Below are 5,802 nucleotides of genomic sequence, written 5' to 3' on the forward strand. Positions count from 1 at the left end.
ACGGGCTGGATGAGTTAGGAACGGAAGCTTGTTTCTCATGGCTCTAGAGGCTGGAAGTCCAAGCTCAGTGTCCAGCGTGGTTGGGTTCTGGTGAGAGCCCTCTTGCAGGTTTCAGACTTCTCCCTGTGTCTTCTCATGGTGGAAAGAGGGACAGAGGGCTCTTTGGGTCCTTTTTATAAGGGCACTAATCCCATTCATGGGGACTCCACCCTCATGACCTAATTACCACCCAAGCCCCACCTCCTAATACCATCTTATTAGGGAATTAGGACTTCACTATAGGAATTTGACGGTGGGGGGTGGGACACAAACACTCAGTCTATTGCAATGAGCAAGTAGACATTCCAGGAGAAAAGTCTAGTGAACTTGGAGACAGCAATAGAAACTATCCCAAATGAAACGTACAGAGAAAAAAAGACTAGAAAATGAACAGAGCTTCAGGGGCAACTTCCCATAACCTAAAATGCCTGTAATTGCAGTTTCCAAAGGAGAGGAAAGACAAGGGGGTGAGGGAGGGTAGGAAAGATATTTGAAAGAATAATGACTGAAAAAAACTCCAAACTAGATGAAAACTATAAACCCACGGATCCAAGATACTCAAGGAAACTGGCACGAGAAGCATAAAACTATGCTAAAGTATCAACATCAACTGATCCAAACTAGTGATGAAGAGGGGGTGCCTGGCTGGCTCAGTGGGTGGAGTGCTTGACTCTTGATCTCAGGGTTGTGGGTTCGAGCCCCACATTGGGTGTGGAGATTACTTAAAAAAAATAAAATCTTTAAAAAACAAATAGTGGGCACCTGGGTGGCTCAGTCGTTAAGCCTTCAGCTCAGGTCATGATCCCAGGGTCCTGGGATCGAGTCCCACATTGGGCTCCCTGCTCGGCAGGAAGCCTGCTTCTCCCTCTCCCACTCCCCCTGCTTGTGTTCCTGCTCTCGCTATCTCTCTGTCAAATAAATAAATAAAAATCTTTAAAAAAAAAAAACACAAAAAACAAATAGTGATAAAGAGAAAATCTTAATAGCAAATGGAGAAAGAAAACCTACTAGGTGCAGAGCACTTTTAAAGCACATTTAAAGTACTTTTAAAGCATCTGAAAATACTGCAGGCAAAAGTGGTAACCTATCATTTTATACCCTGCAAAAATATCTATTAAAAACAAAGGCAAAAACAAAGACTTTTCAGATATACAAAAGGTGACAGAATTCATGACCAACAGACCCATATATGGAAATGTTAGAGGAAGTCCTGCAGGAAGAAGGAAAATAATACCCAATGGAAATATGGATCTACACGAAATAGTGGAAAGCACTGAAAATGGTAACTATATGCATAAGTAGATGAGATTTTATTACTATTTAAATCTTTTTGAGATCATTGATTGTTTAAACAAAAATAAGAGCAATGCAGTGTGGGCTTTATAATGTATGTGAATGTTCCATGTATGACAGCAATTACAGCACAAAGGCTAGGAGAGGAGGAATGGAAATATGCTGGGAGCATATGGGAAAAACCAGTAACATGCTCTCTGGATAAGCCCCCATATATTTGGAAACCAAATGACATTCTTCTAAATAATCCCTGAGTCAAAGAAGCAACCAAAGAACTGAAAGAAAGAGTCTTGACACCTGGTTCCTTTTCCCAGTTCTTTGGGAAATTAAAACACCAGTGAGTATCATGATAGTATTTTGGGCAAGTAATTAGTAATAGTAATTACTAGTAATAGTAATTGGGAAGTGTATTAGTTTTCCTTAGCTCTGTAACAAATCTCCACAAATTTAGTGGTTTTAAACCACACACACTTAATATCTCACCCTCTTGATGGGTCAGAAGTCCATGCATAGCTTATCTAGGTCTTCTTTTAAGGATCCCACAAGTGCAAACAAGGTATTGGCTGGGTCTCACCTGGGACTCAGGATCCTCTTCCAAGCTCATGTGGTTATTGGCAGAATTTATTTCCCGACAGCTGTGGAACTCATCTCAGCTTGCTTCTTCAAGGTTAACAGAAAAGACTCTTGTTGCTTCTTCTATAAAGGGCTCACCTGATTTGGTCAGGCCCACCCGGGATACTCTCCCTTCTGATTAACTCAAAATCAACTAATGTGAAACCTTAATTATATCTACAAATGCATTCACCTTTGCCATAGTATGTAACCCAATCATGACTGCGACATCCCATCATAATGACAGGGCCCACCACAATCAAGAGAAGGGATTATATGGGGGTTATCTGCCAGGGTCCTGGGATTTTAAGGGCCATTTTAGACTTCTGCCTTCCCCACCAAGAGAGAAGGGAATAAGCATAGGAAAGGATATTGTTTGTTACTCATAATCTCTTGTAAGTGACTGAATATTGTTCCTGGATGTAAACAATTATTTTTGATTGGCTTTATATTATTTTTCTTCCTCAAGACCATTCAGAAGGTTTTGAATAACCTTAGGAATAATTATAGTAACAATAACAGCTACCATTTCTTGAATGCTTAAGCCTGACATTTTGCACAATATTTTACATATAATATCACATTAGATCTTCACAACAAGCATACGAGGTGGGTATTATTATACCCATCCTGTAGATAAAGAGAAGATCCTAAAGTTTAGAAGTCTTAAGTAACTTGCCAAAAGTAACACAGCTAGTAAGGGAGGAGTGGAGATTCAGACCCAGAGCTGTCTGATTCTAAATCCAGGGCTATGGAGAAAAAAAATGGGAAAGCAGATATCAGGAGAATTTGTGTTTCCACTGCTGGTTCTGTTTTTGAACAGCTTGTTATTTCTTATTGAATTGTTTCCATTAAAGATAAATGCAGCCATCTTCAGCTTTTGGGAAATGCTCTCTCTGTTGGAAAGAAGATATAGCAAAGACTAGTGTGTACACACACACACACACACACACACATTTCAACTCTGCCAAAGCATTTTCTATCAATTAGAAACATTGTTCCCCATATGCACCTCTCCCCTACTTTGTCTCCTCTACTTTGTGAGCCCAGAGATCCTGTCACATTTACTGGGAACCCCACAAGACTATGCAGCCTTCTCAGTGAGGTTCCCTGTAGATGTGACTCAGGTTAGAACAAGGCTGTATAGTTGTGAGTGGTTGAATTGTGTTTCATGAGTAAGTTTCTGATTTGGAGAGTGAAAATGCATGGAGACATGTAAACGTATACGGGTGACACTGCATTAGCATGTAATTATCATATGCAATTAATACATGTAACTTCATATCTGATGGTTGGCAGTGCTATTATTTTATACATTTGAAAAATTTTTGTTCCTGAATGTCTAAGTCCCATGGAGAAGCTACTTCCTACCAGACTGAATATTGCACAGATGTTCTCTAAAATGGGGATCCCGATCCAGTTGTTCTTTGATACCAAATGGCTTCATGGCTCTGGTGGTTGTCTCCCTAAAAGGGGACAAACTGTCTTTTAGGTGAAGGGGAGCAAAAGGAGTAGATTGGTAGCCCCTAAGGAAGAGGTCCAGGTGGAGCCAACAGATACATTTTTATCAAGAACATACTCTGATGCTTTTGTCTCTAGTTTAACTTGGAGAGAACTCAATGCCACAGTCTCCAGGAATATCTGTGGACCCCTCTTAGCAGCGTCTTCCAACATGCAGGGCTATGTAATTAACATCACCACCAGGGGGCAATAACACCACAGCCATGCTGGAATAGTAATAAGCTTGCCGTTACTGTGTTCAAATCATCTATAAGAATAATCTTAGGTGGGGATGCCTGGGTGGCTCAGTCGTTAAGCGTCTGCCTTTGGCTCAGGTCATGATCCCACAGTCCTGGGATCGAGCCCCACATCGAGCCCCACATCGGGCTCCCTGCTCCGCGGGAAGCCTTCTTCTCCCTCTCCCACTCCCCCTGCTTGTGTTCCCTTTCTCGCTGAGTCTCTCTCTGTCAAATAAATAAATACAGTCTTTAAAAAAAAAAAAAGAATAATCTTAGGTGAAGGGATTATGTGCTACTCATGGTCTTCGATACAATTAAGTACTGATATAGTAATTACATTTCTGCTTAAAATAAAAATAATAATCAGCCTTTGTAGCCTGTACAGTTGGGCAGGCTTTGTGGGGAGAACTTTTATTCCCCTCTGCTACTTTCCCCTTAGAATGAAATTTTAGCCTTAAAAGGGATTCTGATGGGAGTCATGGGGTGGGGAGGGGATTGTAATGGACAAGAGCGGAAGCTTCCGGATAATGAAAATGAGTCCCAGAGACATGAAGAGTGAATCCCCCAACATCATCCTCCTAGAAACAGGATCCGAGCCCAGAGATCCTGTCACATCTACTGGGAACCCCACAAGACTATGCAGGCTTCTCAGTGAGGTTCCCTGTAGAAATGACTCAGGATCTCTGGGTTCTGACCCTGTTTCTAGGAGGATGATGATCTCCTCCATGTGCCTCAGCATTTAACATGGGCTTATTGGGTTCCTAATATGGGCAAGGCATTGGCTTGGCCTGGGCTGTACTGGGGGGAATAATAACACCAACAACAATAATACAGACATGATCCCTGCTCCCATGAACTCGGGGTCTCTTGGGGATACAGATAATGAGTTGATGCTCAAACCAACCTCTAATCACCAACTGTATTAGATGATATAAAGGAAAGTACAAGTTAGTGAGAGATCATACAATGGGAGGAGATGTCTCAAACTGACACTTAACCTGAGGCTCAAGGGAAGAAACAAACAAACAAAAAACCTGGAGAAGAGTATTCCAGGCTGACTCTAAGGTACACTGGACTATAGAAAGAGGCTGGGGCCATTTCATGCCAAGTACCCATTAGGTCATGTCCAGGGTTTGGGATTTCATCCTAAAGGCAATAAATGTTGAAAGTTTTGTACAGAGGATTGACATGGATCCAATTACATTTTTGTAAGACCAGTCTGGCTTCCATTTAGAGAAAGGAAAAATGAAATGAGTAAGAGTTAGAGCAGAGAGAATTATTAGGGGGCCATTATAGTCATCAGGTGGCAATGACTGCTTAATAGTGATGATGGAGAGAAGTAAATAGATTCCAGATGTACTCTGAGTGAGATTTAGTAAAAGCTGCTGATATCTTGGATGTCAGGGTTAAAGGAGGAAGGATTGAGAATTACCCCCCAGAGCGTTGGCATATGACAGGGTAGATAGGTGACATTTATTGAATTGGGGAAGGCAGGATGAGGAAAAGAAGACCAAATGTTCAGTTTTAGGCATAATAATTTGGAATGTTGGGGAGATATCCAAATGGGGTTATCAGGTTGGAGCTCAGGAGGAAGATGTGGAAATTTTAGGGATCATTAGCATAAAGCCCAGAGAGTAGATGAGACCACATAGAAAAACAGGATAGAGACAAAGGCAAGGGAAACAAAGGTGAAAATCAACTATTGGGACTTCATCAAGATAAAAAGCTTTTGCACAGCAAAGGAAACAGTCGACAAAACCAAAAGACAACCAACAGAATGGGAGAAGATATTTGCAAATGTCTTATCAGATAAAGGGCTGGTATTGAAAATCTATAAAGAACTTATCAAACTCAACACTCAAAGAACAAATAATCCAATCAAGAAATGGGCAGAACACATGAACAGACATTCCTCCAAAGAAGACATCCAAATGGCCAACAGACACATGAAAAAAATGCTCAACATCACTCGGCATCAGGGAAATCCAAATCAAAACCTCAATGAGATACCACCTCACACCAGTCAGAATTGCTGAAATTAACATGTCAGAAATGACAGATGTTGGCGAGGATGTAGAGAAAGGGGAACCCTCCTACACTGTTGGTGGGATTGCAAGCT

The 5,802-nt window shown here is 41.3% G+C and overlaps 1 pseudogene; it reads left to right on the forward strand.

Moving 5' to 3' along the window:
* The first annotated feature begins 4,183 nt into the window (after positions 1-4,183).
* LOC102745753 (coiled-coil domain-containing protein 34 pseudogene) overlaps positions 4,184-5,802 on the forward strand; it is a 6,424-nt pseudogene continuing 4,805 nt past the window's right edge.

Source organism: Leptonychotes weddellii, chromosome 8 (genome assembly GCF_054177405.1).
Source record: "Leptonychotes weddellii isolate Sample4059 chromosome 8, ASM5417740v2, whole genome shotgun sequence".
Lineage (NCBI taxonomy): Eukaryota > Metazoa > Chordata > Mammalia > Carnivora > Phocidae > Leptonychotes > Leptonychotes weddellii.